Source organism: Pan paniscus, chromosome 7 (assembly GCF_029289425.2).
Source record: "Pan paniscus chromosome 7, NHGRI_mPanPan1-v2.0_pri, whole genome shotgun sequence".
NCBI classification, from domain to species: domain Eukaryota; kingdom Metazoa; phylum Chordata; class Mammalia; order Primates; family Hominidae; genus Pan; species Pan paniscus.
The window spans coordinates 94,366,591-94,383,971 of NC_073256.2; the positions used below are offsets into that span (position 1 = coordinate 94,366,591).

General features: G+C 33.9%; 1 long non-coding RNA gene across 1 annotated transcript in view; it reads right to left on the reverse strand.

Annotated features, from left to right (window-relative positions):
• Window positions 1–779: 779 nt before the first annotated feature.
• The window catches only part of LOC134730984 (uncharacterized), a 39,762-nt gene continuing 23,160 nt past the window's right edge, over window positions 780–17,381 (reverse strand). Inside the window, exon 2 of the long non-coding RNA XR_010112975.1 lies at window positions 780–4,946. This is a non-coding gene — a long non-coding RNA (uncharacterized LOC134730984). The remainder of the gene's footprint in view (window positions 4,947–17,381) is intronic.

Below are 17,381 nucleotides of genomic sequence, written 5' to 3' on the forward strand. Positions count from 1 at the left end.
ACATTTTAGGCCTTCCTATACCTAAGAAGAGGCTAGTATTATTTTCTTACTATACCCTTTTGAATTGATAGATTTCAATTTACAGTTTTCTAATATTGAATATCCCTTAGATTCCTATAACAAATATCACTTTGTCATGTTTTTTCTCATTAGTTTTTTTACTTTTAATTTTTTTGAATATCTAACACTTAAATATTTGTGGGTACATGTAACATTTTGATGCAAGCATATCGTGTGTAATGATCCAATCAAGATAATTCAGATTACCATCACCTCATGCATTTATTATTTCTTTATGTTAGAAATATTCCAATTCCACTCTTCTAGTTATTTGAAATATACAATAAATGATTGTTAACTATAGTCCTCACACTGTACTACTAAATGCTTAAGCTTATTCCTTCTATCTAGAGGTTTTGTGCCCACTAATCATTCCACCTTTACCCTCCCTCCCCACTACCCTTCCAAGCCTCTGATAACCATTATTCTACTCTCTATCTCCTGAGTTCTAATATTTTAGCTTCCACATTTGAAGGAGAACACATATCTCTCTTTATCTACCTGGTTTATTTCACCAAACATAATGTCCTCCAGTTTCATTCATGTTGTTGGAAATGACAGAATTTCACTTTTGTGGCTGAATAATATTCCCTTGTGTAGATATACCATATTTTTATCCATTCATCCACTGACAGATACTTAGGTTGATTCTGTATCCTGGCTATTGCAAAAGGTGCTGCAATAAACATGGAAGTGGAGCTATATCTTTGATATACTGATTTTCTTTTTTTGGGATATATATTCAGCAGTAGGATTGCTGGATTATATGGTAGCTCTGTTTTTAGGATTTTGAGAAACCTTCATATTGTTCTCCATAGTTGCTGTACTACTTTACATTCTCACCTACAGTGTACGATGATTCCCCTTTCCCTGCATCCTTGCCAGTGTCAGTTATGGTCTGTCTTCTTAAGAAAAAGCCACTTTAATTGGGATGAAGTGATATCTCATTGTAGTTTTGATATGTATTTCTCTGATGGCTGGTAATGTCAAGTATTCTTTTTCATATGAATTTTGGCCATTTGTAGGTCTTCTTTTGAAAAATGTCTAATCAGATATTTCCCTCATTTTTGCTATTGAGTTGTGTGAGCTCCTTATATATTTTGGATATTAATCTCTTGTCAAATGAGCAATTTACAAGTATTTTCCTCCAACACCTAGAAATAAATTTAATCAAAGAAGTGAAAGATTTCTGCAAGGAATACCATAAAACATTGATAAAATAAATTTAAGGGGACACAATAAAATGAAAAGATATTCCATGTTCATATATTGGAAGAATCAATATTATTAAAAAGTCAATACTATCCAAAGCAATCTATAGATTCATTGCAATACTATCAAAATACCAATGACATTATTCACAGAAACGGGAAAAAAGGCTTAAAATTTGTATAGAACCACAAAAGATCCAGAATAGCTAAAGTAATACTAAGCAAAAAGAACACCACATTACCTGACTTCAAATTATATCACAAAGCTATAGTGGCTACAGTAGCTGAAACAGCATGGTACTGGTATAAAAACAGACACATAAACCAGTGGAACACGGTAGAGAACTCCAAAATAAGTCCATGCATTTACAGTCAACTCATTTTTGGTAAAGTCATCAAGAATATATATTGGGAAAAGGACAGGCTAATAAATGGTAGGGGGAAAATTGATATTCACATACAGAAGAATGAAGCTAGATCCCTATCTCTTGTCACATGCAAAAATCAACTCAAAATGGATTAAAGACAAATTTAGGACCGGAAACCCTAAAACTTCTAGAAGAAAACATTGGAGAAGCACTCTAAGACATTGGACTGGGCAAAGATTTCCTGAATAAGAACTCCAAAGTCCAGGCAACCAAAATAAAAATAGACAAATGGGATCACATCAAGCTGAAAACCTTCTGCATAGCAAGGGATGCACTCCACAAAGTGATGAGACAACCTACAGAATGCTTTATTATTTTTAAATGTGGTGATATATTTTGTTTGCTAATATTTCACTTAGTATTTTTTGAATTAATATGTGTCAGCGAGATTGGTCTCTTGTAAAATTTTCTTATTTTTCTACCAAGTCTGGCAAGGTTTTTATTAAATTTTAGAAAATCCACATTTCTCCATGTGTTAGCCTACACAAGTTATCTGAAGAATATTTTTTGCCTTCTTCAGCTGGACCTGGAACATATCTCAATGGAGAAGTGGAAAACCTCCTACTCTGAGGTGGAGAAAGAAGCCAATGTCCAGTCTCTGCTTCCAGGGGTCCTGGTTTTGGATGACTATAAGTCCCATTTCAAACTCTAAAGAATATTGGTATTTCACATTTCAGGAAGTATAAATAAGAATACATTGTGATTCAGCTTTTGATAAAGTCTTCCTTGGAAAAATAAGTTGTATGAGAGATGCAGCTTTATGAACTCACTGAAATAGTACCTCCTTGTGACCTAAAATCTTCGGCTCTTGGTGAGACTAAATGCTCAATATGCAATACACTTGAACCACATTATTAAAACCTCCCATTTCAAAAATGCCTTCTCGGTGTTAAGATTGTGTTTCAACCCGGCCGGGCGCGGTGGCTCACGCCTGTAATCCCAGACCTTTGGGAGGCCGAGGTGGGCGGATCACGAGGTCAGGAGATCGAGACCATCCTGACTAACATGGTGAAACCCCGTCTCTACTAAAAATACAAAAAAAAAATTAGCCGGGCGCGGTGGTGGGCACCTGTAGTCCCAGCTACTTGGGAGGCTGAGGCAGGAGAATGGCGTGAACCCGGGAGGTGGAGCTTGCAGTGAGCCGACATAGCGCCACTGCAGTCCGGCCTGGGCAAAAGAGTGAGACTCCATCTCAAAAAAAAAAAAAAAAGAAAAAAAAAAAGATTGTCTTTCAACTCTCAGCATTGATGAAAGTATAAAAATCATCCACTATAAAAATGTTTCTGCATTTTTACTGAAAGTCATAGTTGAAAATATTGAGCAATGTTCCTGGCCTATAGAAAAAAATGTATCCTAAAGTTAATGTAAGGTCAGACAGAATGCATGTTTTAAAGACATTAAATATGGCATATGCTTCCTAGAAAATCCAGCCTGAGAGACATGTGAGACATATAAGTTTTGAATAAAACAAAACAAACAAACCAGGGATTCATTCAGAACTAAAGAAAATTATGGAACTCAAGGGACCTCTCTGACAAGCGGGACCTCTCCGACAAGCGGCACCTCACTGACTCCAACATTGAAACAACTTCTTTCCCTAACAGGGTTCCACAGCTCAATTTTATAATTAGCGACTACCTTAACCCTAACCAAACAGAGTTTAAGTTGCTTGGCACATCTTAGGCACTCAGCAAACAGTTATCTTTACTGCCAATTATTCCTCCATATTCCACTTGATTTTTCACTGGGCAGCATTTTTGCTCACGCAGACAACATACATATAGCTCACAGCCACAGCCCTTGAATGACCAAAGTATTTCCACAGTCACAGACTTGGAAAGGTTCACATTTGTGGAGAACTAGTGATCTGTATGAAGAATTTTAATCTAAAATTTATAAGTTGTCTATATTCTAGTGTTTTAATAGAAGGGATAGTATTTCTTGATTGTTCTCTTCTACTATTTCTGCTGAGTTTAAGAAAAATAACAGGTAATCGTGATTTCTCTTCTCTACATCTACCATACTACACTTTTGCTCACTTGAAAATGGACACTGCAGTACTACTGAAATAGTTTCTTCTTTACAAGTGCCAGGGTAAACTCTGGATGATCTGAATTTTCAAGCATTGCACATGTCAGCATTCCAGTGAAAAACAAGCACAGAAGGGAGTTATTTCCATTCACCCAAAAAATCCACAGGCTTGAGTTGACTTGTCTTGTATGCCTAAGGAAACCACAAGTGGTGTCATACTGCTGTAAACTAAAATATTTCCTGCTATTCTTAACAGGATATAAATCTGTCTTTTGGTTGCCCTGCAGTTGTCTTTGTCTGTTAAACAAGACACCAAATGGCTCCTTTATGTCCCAGGTTGCCTAATAGGACTGTGTATTTGCTTTTGGGATGGAAAGCAGCTTAATTTAAAGAGAAACATAATTGTTATGCTTTCCTAACTTTGGTTGAGAATGCCACATTTATTTCATAAAAAAAAATATCATTGAGAATAAGTAGAGTTTAGTAAGGAAGATTTTATTATAAATGCCACAGAGAACATTCTCCCATAGGAAATTAACTAGTGTCTACAGTTGCCTTAAAAGATTTACTATTCTGAGGATATGGGAAAAAATAATACATCTCTGTGGTAATTATTTTGATTTCAATTATGGTTGAATCTACTGTGTCTCATTGCTCTGAAATTGTCATAGACTAAATATTTTGCATGTTTTATGGACTACAAAATTTGACTATAAGAAGAGTCATCTACTCGTGTTTCTGGACAAACTATGTTGTACATTCTTCTTTTTAGTCCCTAAAATTGTGCAGATAAAATTAGTCTAAAAAGAAATATAAAGGACAACCTTAAGAGAATAAGTGTATTACACATGGATAATTTAGAAAATCAGGAAGCAGGGGAGGGGTCAATATGTGTTAAAAGGTCTTCTTTGCACCTGGTCCTCATAGCAGCCTTGGATGTTGAATGCTTGTATCCCCTTTTATATAAGAGGATATGCAGATGTAAAGAAATTAGTTCATTTTCCCAAAGCTATCAACTATGAATGGCCTATTACATATTCAAATTCAACTATGAATGGCCTATTGAATCTTCCATGCTCCACAGAAAGGAATTAAACAGCTACCTTTACTTTTGGTATAATGGTTGTATAAGCATCAGGTTCATATTTAGAAGCTACTGTTACCATCATCTCTCCAACTCAATTCCAACTCCATGCCTCCAAAACAGACACTGGTCCTGTAACAAAGGACAGAGGAGGACACTTAAATATGCTAAAATAAAACAATAATTTTTGCAATCGGATACTATTATGAAATCCAATTTGTAATCTCTCTCTAATTCATAAAGGATTCAGATATTTGTAGTAGACATGTCTTACTTTAACAATCTAAAGCATATTCAGAACCCTGTACTTCCCACTGTCAGTCTATGTTTGTTGCTTTTTGCACTTGTGTATACATTCATCTTCCAAATTATAAGTTCCTTTGAGGGCAGCTATTGTAATATCAAATTCTATTTTCCTTCTGCTGCAAAAATCATCTCTTAACATCCTATTTGACACACATATATATACACATACATACATGATATATTTAATATTAATTGTTCTAATTTTATTAAATAAGACTATAGTAGGAGCCCTCTTGTAAGAAGCTAATAGGATTTAGTTATTTTAATTCCTGTTACTTCAAAAGTTCTAATATTCAGTTTTCTACGTGCTTTGTTGGGTTTAACATGTGCTCTGAAGTAAGAAGGTTTTTTACTAATTTTGATGTCCTCTCTGGTCTCTGGCCAATTTGTGACACCATGTTTATTTTTAAGATCTGACAGAGGAGGGCTGAACATTTTTGTTTGTGTAAATGAGAATCTAAACATGATCCTTGGCCTATATTCACCACTAATGAGTGATTAAACCAGAAGGAGATTGTATTCTAGGGGTGCAGCTATTTCTGCCTAAAGAGGACATGGTTGGAGAAAATAGAGCAGAAATATATACTATAAAATTAAAAACAGTTAATTTAACATGAACAGAAAGTGGATATGGTTAACATTTTCTGCATATTTTGAGTTAGTCTGGAATTTGTAGCATGATCAATGAAGCATAGTGACACACTTTGAGAGAGATATTGGAAGCCAATATTCATTCATGGGTAGAATGATAAATGAGGCAGCATTATGAATAAACACATTACCAGATTTTTAAAATCGTATTCGGAAAGCATAGTGGCAGCAAGATCTTTTTTCAGTTGTTTGAAAATTGAAACAGTTTTCAAAGAGGCATGGCATTGTAGTAACAGCTACCTTTTTATTGTGATGGGAGGTATGACTTTAATCAAGCATGACACATTTGACAATAAAGAACATGAAGACATTGTTCTGTAACATGAACAGGAAGAGATGGGGGACTGGATACTGCAAAGGATATTCACGTGCAATAACTGTACATTAAACACAAATGAGGGCACCTTCATTACCTATTATTCTAAATCTAAATAAATAAATCTCTATCACATGGACCCATGAAATTTTTTACACAGTTTTTAAAAATCAGTTGTTGACATAGACCTCATTTTTGACTAAGGTAGAGGAAGCAACAGGAACTAGATTAATCCTCATATTTTGTACATAATGACAACATATACTAGCTATTTTTAATCTAAGAATATTATAGATAGAACAAAATATAAAGATATACACAATAGAATACAATTTGGCATTATCACCCTTATCACACTCTCCTCTCCTACAAGGCATACTCTGTTCTCTTTTGCTTTCCATGGCAACATAACCCTCATTTTTTGTTTCTTTCTCTTGCTTAGGCTTTTCAGTGTCAAACCTTTCAGACTCACTCAATTCTTCTGATATCTTTCAGAATTAGAGTTCCTGAAAGTTTCCTCACAGCTATGCTTATGGCATGTATGATTAAGAGTGGAAAAACTCCAGGAGGTAGGAGAAGCTCTACATCTTTCATGTCATTCTAAAAGATACCGTCTCCTGGTTTTCTTCCATGTGTCAGAAAAAAGAAATTCTGAAAGTATTATTAGGATTGTTATGTTTCAATTTTTAACACAGAACTTTGGCTATCCGTATATCAAGCTATTTTCCTCTCTGAATGCAAATATTACTGCTGGTTACAGTGTTTCCTAAAAATTCGGATTAACTTGCTTTTCTTAGAAACCTTTGGATTATTCCAGAAACAATTTTACATGTAGGCTCAGCTATCCTTATTTTCAGAGATAGAAATGGCCTTCTTGTTATACATTTCTATCAAGTAGAACACTTAAAAATATATAATCAAAATGCTTAACAGATTCAAAAGTTGATTTTCAAAATAACTTTACCACAAGGAAAAAAATAAACATAGATGGAAGTTAATTATGCTTTCTAGTTCTGTAGAGTGGTACTAACCACAGGTAGAAATTGGAGAAGCTCAGAAGGGAGATTTTGGGGGGAATTGTGATGCATTTAATTTTAAATATATTTTCTTTAGGATTATGAAAAAGTATTTAAGAGAAAATATCCTCCAGATTATGGGAAATGGGAATGCCTAGAGTTCTGTTATCTTGGTAACTATGTTGGCATTATTGCTACTCTTTACCTAATCCCAAGAACTGGGCATATGTCATTGCAGAAGTTTTAAAGATTACACTCCTTAAATGGTTTCTGTACTATGAATAAAGTACAGAAATATACTTCTAAGATTGATCTAGATTCTTTTTAGTCACAGGTTCCTGTTTTCTTGCTCTAAAGTAAACAATAATGAATAAAATAATGTTCTACCTATGGCATCTACATGACTTTCCCACTTTCCATCTCTTATTAGAACTGTTGGCAAAGGTGACAAACTACAGTATTTCTAATGCCCTCTCCAAACATCTACAATATTTCATCCTTCCTTTAAATACTATTTTTTACCAATTTATATTTTACACAAAATCCTCATATTTTAGAGCAACAGAGAATTTTTACAAACCTTGGAAACTGTAAATCATGGCAGATGGAACACAAGTTGTCCACTTTATATGTATATTTCACAACTCTTTATGAGCATAGGTTAAACAATGCTAATTTAAAAATAAATATAAAAAATTAAATAACTCTAAAGAACAAAACAAATTCCTTTGTTTGAAAATAAAAGAAAAACCCTAAACTCATGCTAATGCGAATAGAAATGCATTCAGAAAAAATCCTAAAATTATCTTTTCTCACTTGGTAAGAGATATATTATACTATTTGCTTCTCAGAAGATATACATTTCTGTCTTACAGATGAGAATGCAGGCATAGATAAATATATTATTGTTATTTGCTTCAAATCATAGTAAGTAGCCAAAACAGGATTCAATAACCAGAATTAGAGTTTTTACTTAATTTCCAAATTTTAAGAATTTATTTTAGCCATGCTTTATACCTTGATCAGAATCAAACAAAATTTAGGAAATGTGAAATTTAAATATACATATATAAAATGGCACTGACAATTATGTATTCATGAAAAACACTATTTTTAAGATCTAGAAAATAACACTATGAACTCTGGTTACATTATTAAAATATAAACATAATTCCTAAATATGTAAATTTTAAATAAGAATAATAAAATAAAATGAACTGAACATTCCCTAATAATCATAAGTATAGAGTAAGATTATCCCTTCTCCATGAGCAGCTGTTAAACATGTTTTCTTTCCTTTATTTAAAAGAAAAAACAAGTTAACTTTTGACAAAACAGTGTAAAGTTATTAACTATTTCTACAGTGGTTTACTTACATCCTAGAAAGTGATGAAGTTTAAATGTAACCAACTAAGCCCCAATAACTATAACTATTTTAATAAAAGAAATTTTGCAGATGTTTTCTTTTTGTGTGGTTCTCATACTACTGCAGTTTCCCCTAGCTAATTCCTAATGAAAAGCCACTAGAGGGTGACCAAGCATCATTACCTTTTCTTCTCTTGCTCTGGTTACTAATATTATTTAGGTTATATTAACATTGTATATATCTCTTAATATGAATTATTTCATACGTATTCTTGGAGATTTTTCATTACTAGAATTGTTTGAACAAAAGTGAATTCAATACCAATTAGTCACAAGAAGTTTAATTATTTCTAACACTCTCATTTCACTTGGTCTTAAATAAAAGATATGACGAAGCATTTGCAATCCTTTTAAAGTCTAAATAAAGGTCAAATGAGAATTATGAAATTTTTACTCTGAATTTCTGAATAAGTGCATTATTCAGAATTCTCCAGAGAAACAGAACCAAAGGATATACATTTTGGAAGAAATTTATTATAAGAAATTGGTTCATGCTAACTCTTATATTAACAGAGGCAATTATGGAAGTTGAGCAGTTCTACAATCTGCCCTCTGCAACCTGGAGATCCAGGTGAGCTGGTGGTATAATTCAGTCCAAATCCAAAGTCCTGAGAACCAGGAGTGCCAATGCCAAGGCTGGTGAATATAGATGTTCCAACTCAAACAATCAGGCAGAAGGGAAAAGTGAATTCCTTCTTCTGCTGCTTTTTTTTTTTTTTTTTTTTTCATTCTTTTCAGGTACTCAGCGAAGTGGAGTATGCCCAGGCACACGGAGGAGGAGTACCATCTACTTTACTGGGTCCACCTACTCAATACTAATCTTATTCGGAAACATCCTCACAGACAGACCAAAAAACACGTTTAATCTGGGCACCTCTTGGCACAGTCAAATTGAAACATAAAATTAATCATTGCAAGAAGTAAATTTTTATTCCCTCTGGACTATATACATTATAAAATTAACCACAATTTTGAAAATAAAATATATAATTCTGAAAACAATGTCTTAGCATTTCTTAGCCTTTGAAAAATTATTTGATAACATAATAATTATAAGCAGCAGGTATATTTTGAGAAAATCAATCAATTTCTTGGCATACAATTAAATTTTTGTTTTATTCTATTTTTTTCCTGAAGTATATCCTGAGAAGTCTTACTAAAATATATATTAATAATTACAAATAAAAATAATAGTATAATTTTATAGTATAATTATATATAATTTAAAAAGATTTAAAAAGAAGTCGTTTTAATCTCAAGGGTCTGAAGTGTATTAAGAAACTTGACAAAACACAAATTATTGACTGACATTTCTACAACAATGATCAACTATACAATAAATATTTTATTTACAAAAATTGAATGAATATTTATTATTTAAATCAATGACAACAGAAAGAGAAGTAGTTAAAAAATAAGTATTTACCTGTCAATTATCCCGGTCTTTAGACCATGAAGCAGGCTATTACTAAAAAGGAGGTCAATACTTTATTCTTGTTTTTCAGACAGTATGATCTGGAGTTGAACTACTGAGCTTTGTTTGAATCTGAGCTGTCATTTGCTAATTATGCGACCTTGAGAAAACTAGTTAACCTCTTTAAGTCACAGTTATCTCACCCCTAAAATTGGGAGAATAAATAGTTCCTATCTCAGGGGATTGCTCGGTGGATTCCCTAAGATAATGTGTATGATGCATTATGCAGTATGTGCGGCACAGAACTCCTACTCAATAAATGTAAATTATATTAATGATGAGCTTTGCATCTTGATGAGTAGGTTGGGCAAAAGATATCATCTTTATAGTACTTCTAGCCTTGGTTTGCAGACAGATTAGTTACTGCTATAAACTATTCCTTCCTCTCTTAGCTTTCAAATTCTCCTTCACGGTTCCTCAAATTACCGATTTAAGCATTTTGGATACCTAATTTAATTTAACAAACATTTATGAAATCATATATAATAATTGCAATGCTTATAAACCCTTGCTTAGGGCCTGGCAGTATGGTAGATTCAATGAGACACTGAAACAAAATATAAAACGGTAGTCTATCTTTATGATAGACTCACCTTTTATAGGTGAGAGGAGAGTGAGCTGGAGTAGTTGAGGGAAGGGGAAGGGAGAGAAATGAAGGGAGGATGAGAGAGATTGAGAGAGGAGGGGAGGGGACGGGAGGGGTGGGGAACTAAGTTTCCTCACTCAGGCAATGCAAAGAAGCCTTAAGATTATAACCATGTTCAACATATGATAGCACTACCTATCATAGCACTCTATATTTAGTCACCTGCTTAATGGCTATGTTCACTAAGTGACCTGAGGTCTATTAAGGTAAGATCCCTGACTATTCCTTACCTCTGTATCCTTGGTCTTTGCCTGGCTCCTGCCACTTGGAAAGGATACAAAAATATTTATTAAACTAATAAATAAAAACTATCTTATCTCCTGCGGGTGATATTTTTGATAAATTTTATTTTTAGCACAGTTCAATTTGCAAAACATTTGGGAAGTACAGAATGTTGCCACATACCTCCTAATGTTTCCCCTATTACTAACATCTTTCATTAATATGTTACATTTGTTACAATTAATGAACCAATATTAATACATTATTTTTAACTAAAGACTACACTTTTTTTCAGGTTTATTTAGTTTCAACCTAATGTCCTTTCTCTGTTCCAGAATTTCATCCAGGAAACCATATACCATTTAGTCACTCTGTCTTTTTTTAGCTTTCTTTCATGTGACACTTTCTCAGATTTTCCTTGTTTTTGACAGTCATGAAACTTTTGAGAAATACGGGTCAGGTATTTTATAGAATGTCTTTCAACTGGAATTTCTTTGATGTTTTTCTTGATGAATTTTTTGATGATTGGTCCTGGGCTATAGGTTATGCCTTCGGGGAAAGAATACCACAGAGGTAAAGTGCCATTTTCATTACATCGTATTAAAGGTATCCACGACTGATCACTGTTGATGTTGACCTTAACACTAATCTTGGCTGAGGTAGTGTTTATCAAGTTTCTCCACTGTAAAATTATTATTTTTCTAGAACTCCTGGGCTCCAGTGATCCTCCTGCCTCAGCCTCCCAAAGTGCTGAGATTACAGGTGTGAGCCACTGCACCTGGCCAACTTACACTTTTTATCAAGTGATTTATGTTCAGATCCAGTTTATGTTGATCTGTCATTTCACTACTCAAGAAAAATCTTAGTTCTTTAACTTCTACATTGTCTGGAGGACTCTAACATAAACCTCTTCATAGTTGTAGGATGATTAAAATCAATGAAGAGAAATAGTTGGACTAGTGACCAAGGCCTTCACCATCATTTTTTTTAGACTACAGTTGCTTACCTTAGCTTTTGAAAAACTGGTAACTCCTACTCAGTCATTCACTTAAATTTTCTATCAGGCATGATAATTGATGGTGGTAAAGAAAAGAAAGGAAGTCGGAGGAGAACATGAGAAGTAAAGGAATAGAGATTAAAGGAAAGACCCTATAGCTGAAAGACTATCAGAAACATGTAATTTTCAGGGTATTGGAGCTGAACTGTGACACTCAAAAATATATGACTATGTACTAAACCTTGGAAGACTGTGAGTGTTACCTTATTTGGAAAAATAATCTATACAGATGTAATTATGTTAAGAGTCTTGAAATAAGAAGATCATCCTGGGTTGTCCACCTGGGCCCTAAATCCAATGTTAAATGTCCTTATAAGAGACAAACAGACGGAAGACACACAGAGGAGAAAGCCATGGGAAGACAGAGGCAGAGACTGTAGAAATGCAAGAAATGGAGTCTCCCTAGTCCACCCCAAGGGCGCATGACCCTGCAGCATTATACACTTTTGTCCTCCAGTACTGTGAGAAAATAAATTTCTGTTGTTTAAGCCACCATGTTTATGGTTATTTTTAATGGCCCCTTGGGAAATTAGTACAGGAGGACTTCTTTACAAATCATCACAGTTATCAATAAAGAATACATAAATGATCGTAGCTAAAAATTGGAAGATTTATGTATGAAATGTGTGTGCTGAGTAATGCAAAGTTTTGCAGTGGAATAGGATGGCCTAATTAAAGTATCAGTGACTTTTTAGTTTTTCAAAGTGCTCCTAGATTTTCTTTGGTTTTATTTTTATGTTCATTTTCATGGACATTATTGGTACTACAGAACAGGTGAAACTGACTTAAGTTTCTCAGTTTAAGGAATTGATGTATTTTCTTTTTCTTTTCTTTCACAGTTTCAGCATATTTCTGACAAATACACTTTTCCTGGCCCCCTTCTCCTACAAAGGTAGAGGTGGCAGTACGTGTGGTTTTGGATGAACCTCTGATGCTGTGCTTATCATTACTGTGTATTGAAAATACATACTGTTCAGTGCTCAATTATTTCATATCAAGAAAAAGTAGAAATTGGAGTTTATAAGACTCTAATAATAGTAAATTATTATGCATGAGGCATTCTGTTAAGTATATTCATGTACTGTTTGATTTATTCTTCACAACACCCTTATTAGGGGCTACTGCTGTGTCTTGTAGATGGAGAAATTTAAACCAATGAGCTTGTTAAAAGTCATACAGCTGAGAGGAGATAGGATTACAATTCTAACATGGATCTGTCATTGTCCAGAAATATATCATTTAATCAAAATACCCTTTATAAGCAGATAATCACCCTATCTTAACAGTTTGACACAGAGTCAATGTTTAACTAATAGTACTTGAGATTAACTTTATATTGCCTAATGGGGCAATAAATAAGGCAATGAAGAGGTAGGCCTTCAAGAACATGTCTTTCTTAGAGGAAAAACTGCCCAAAGCTGTCCCTCCAAAATAGGCTGCAGTATACTACTAGGATCACAAAATGTGGATGTTTTCAGATAAAATGTGTCCTAGAGTTAGTATAAAACTCTTGTTTTATGAATGAGGAAAATGAAGGTAGAGGTGTTTATTGATTTGCTCAGGGATTACATAGTGATAGAACTTGGACTAGAAGTACTGGTATTCAGAAGGACTAAGGTTATTAATGTTGCACCTCTTGGCATACATACTTTAAAACAGTCAAGTCCAAACTACTGTGGAATAAACTTTATTTATAAAAAACATTTTACTAAAAATTTTTGTAATGGAATATTTGAATTACAGTGGAAAAGCATATGCACCAAGAGACTCCAGATGTGACCATTAAAGAGAAGAATTTTATCAAGTAGAAGTAATTTATATGGTTTGGGCTCATTATTAGTTATATTACAGCCATTTAAAAATGCACGCTTACTTCCAATATTTTGTAAAAGGGTCAACCAAGTAGGTCTGTTATGCTGCCTGAAGAAATAATAAGTTCATCTTTGACCTAGTCTCTGCCTGCTTCTAGTTTTTTGCCTATTCTAATTAATAAAGCAAGTAAGCTAAATTAAGAAATCAGGCCGTGTGTGGTGGCTAACGCCTGTAATCCCAGCACTTTGGGAGGCCGAGGTGGGCAGATCACGAGGTCAGGAGATTGAGACTATCCTGGTTAATACAGTGAAACCCCGTCTCTATTAAAAATACAAAAAATTAGCCGGGCATGGTGGCCGGCGCTGAGACAGGAGAATGGCGTGAACCCAGGAGACGGAGCTTGCAGTGAGCCGAGATAGTGCCACTGCACTCCAGCATGGGCGACAAAGTAAGACTCTGTCTCAAAAAAGAAAAAAAAAAATCACAAACTGGTATTTTGTTTTGCCACCATAATTTTTTAAAATTTATATGCAATAAAATAATTTGGTTTTCTGTGTACAGTTTTTTAATTTTCAGTACATGCATAGATTCATGTCATCACCATAATAATCAAGATACAGAACATTTCCATCATCACAAAATATTCCTTGTACCATCCCTTTATAGTCATACTCTTTCTCCTCTGCCACCCTTACTCCCTGGCAACCACTGATCTGTTCTCTGTCTCTGTAGACTTGCGTTTTCTGTCATATAAATGAATTAACAGAGAATGAAACCTTTTGAGACTAGCTTCTTTCCCTCTCATAATGCCTTTGAGATTTGTTCATGTTGTTGAGGGTATCAATAGTTTTTTTTTTTTTTTTTTTTTTTTTTTTTTAGATCGCTGACTAGTTTTTCACTGTATGGATGTGCCAGAGATTATCTATTCAACTATTGCATGGGATTAGAGTTGGTTCCAGTTTTGGGCAATTATGAATAAAACTACTGTAAACATTCATATACACGGTTGTGTTTAAACATAAGTTTTCATTTTTCTAGGATGAGTACTTAGGAGCATCATTGCTAGGTCAAACAGTTAAGTGTATATTCAACATTATAAGAGACCTCTAAACTATTTTCCTGAGTAGATGTCACATTTTGCATTCACAACAGCAAAATATTAGACTTCAAATGGCTCGTATTTTTAACAATCCTCAGTACTGTCAATATGTTTTTATTTTAGCCATTCTAAGAGGTGTCTAATGGTATGAAGTGATATCTCAGTGTGGTTTTAGTTTGCTTTTGCCCGGTGGGCTATTCAGAAACATGTCTGATTTCCAACTATGCCTGGGTATGTACGTGTGTTGGGGGGATTTTCCATACATCTTTTTAAATGATTTCTATTTAATCCCACTATGTGTAGATAATGCATTGATTTTTTAAATTATTTTAATTTGTTTTAGCATTATGGCTTATTCTGGTGAATTTTCCATGTGCCCTTGAAAATTATTTGCATTTCTTCTACTGTTGAGTAGAGTGTCCATAAATGCCAATTAGTTCCAGTTGATGGATAGTGTTGTTTAATTTTTAAAACATTTTTGATTGTTGCTTTGTCTCTTTGTTCTAATTTTAATTTAATTTTTAATTTTTATGGATACATAATAGTTGTATATTTGTTCTATTCATTACCCAGAAAAGACAGTTTAAATCTCCAACTCTAATTTTTAACTTCTCCATTTCTCCTTTCAGTTCTATCGGTGTTTCCATCATGCATTTTTGAAGCTCTATTGTTTGGTACATAATCTAATTGATATGACTTCTTGGTAAATTGATGCTTTTAATCATTGTGTAAGGTCACTCTTAATCTCTCACAGTTTTCCTTGCTGCAAAGTCTATTTTATTTGTTGATATAGCACTCAAAGTTTCTTAAGATTAGTGTTTTCATGGTTTATATTTCTCTACCCTTTTGCTTTTAAACTACAAATCATTATATTTACAGTGAATTTCTGGCTGGTTGCGGTGGCTCATGCCTGTAATCCCAGCACTTTGGGAGGCCGAGTCAGGTGGATCACTTGAGGGCAGGAGTTTGAGACCAACCTGACCAACATGGTGAAACCCCATCTCTACTAAAAATACAAAATCAGCTGGGTGTGGTGGCACATGCCTGTAATCCCAGCTACTTGGAAGGCTGGGGCAGGAGAATTGCTTGAATCCAAGAGGCAGAGGTTGCAGTGAACTGAGACCCTGCCACTGCACTCCAGCCTAGGCAACAAGAGCAAAACTCCATCTCAAAAAGAGAAAAAAAAAGTGAATTTCTTATAAACAGCATATAGTTGCTTCTTTTTGTTGTAATAATTTTATAGTCTGCCTTTTAAGTGATCTATTGAAACTATTTACATTTAATGTAATTTTTGATGGATTTGGAGACATATCAAACATTTTACTATTTGCTTTATCTTGATATCTTCTGTGTTCTTGTTTCTCTGTTTCCTATTTCCTACTTTCTTTTGGATTGCTCGAATATTTGTTAGTAATCCATTTAAATTTATTTACTGAGTTTTAGCTTTAACTATTTCTATAGTTATTTAGTTGTTGTTCTTTTCCTTCAACTTATATTGTGAATATTTTAGGCATTATAGGCCATGCAATCTCAGTTGTAAATACTCAGCTTTGCCGCAGCCATTTATAAATTAATGTGGATGACAGTGTTCCAATAACATTTTATTGGCAGCTGGTCTATGGGCTGTAGTTTGCCAAACCCTGCTCTAGAGACCAAAGGCCTAGCCACCATTCCCTACTTCTCCATGCGAATCACTTTTTCTCATCCAGCCCTATAAAATTGACCTTGCTTTCCATTGTTATAAGTAACGAGAGTCAGTTATGATTATATTACTATTTTATCAGAAATGCATGTACTTATTAGAATTTAAATATTTATTTAAATTGACAAGTAAAAATTGTATATATTTATAGTGTACAACATGATATTTTGAAATATGTATACATTGTAAAATGAGTAAATCAAGCTATTTAACATATACCTTACCTCCCATAATTATCATGTTTTTTTGCAGTGAGAACATTTAAAATCTTCTGTTTCAGCAATTTTCAAATATACAATATATTATTATGATCTGTAGTCACTAAGATATACAACAGCTCTCTTGGACTTATTCATCCTAATTTAAATGTTGTCCTTTGACCAATATCTCCCTATTTCCCCCCTGCCCCTCAGCCTTTGGTAACCACGATTTTAGTATTTCACTGAGTTCAACATGTTTACACTCCAAATATGTGAAATCATTAGGTATTTGTGTTTCTGTGCCTGGCTTATTTCACTTAACATAATGTCCTCCTGATTCATCCATGCTGTCACAAATGACAGAATTTCCTATTTTTAAGGCTTAATCATATTCCATTGTGTATATATGCGACATTTTAAAAATTCATTCATCTGTTGTTGGAAACAATGTCCATTTCTTGGCTATTTTGAATATTGCTGCAATGAACATGGGGATGCAAATATCTCTTTGACATATCTATTTCATATCCTCTGGATCATATGGTAGCAGTAGTTCTATTTTTAACTTTTTGAAGAGTCACCACACTATTTTTTATATGGCTGTACTAATTTACATTCTCACCAACAGTATACAAGGACTC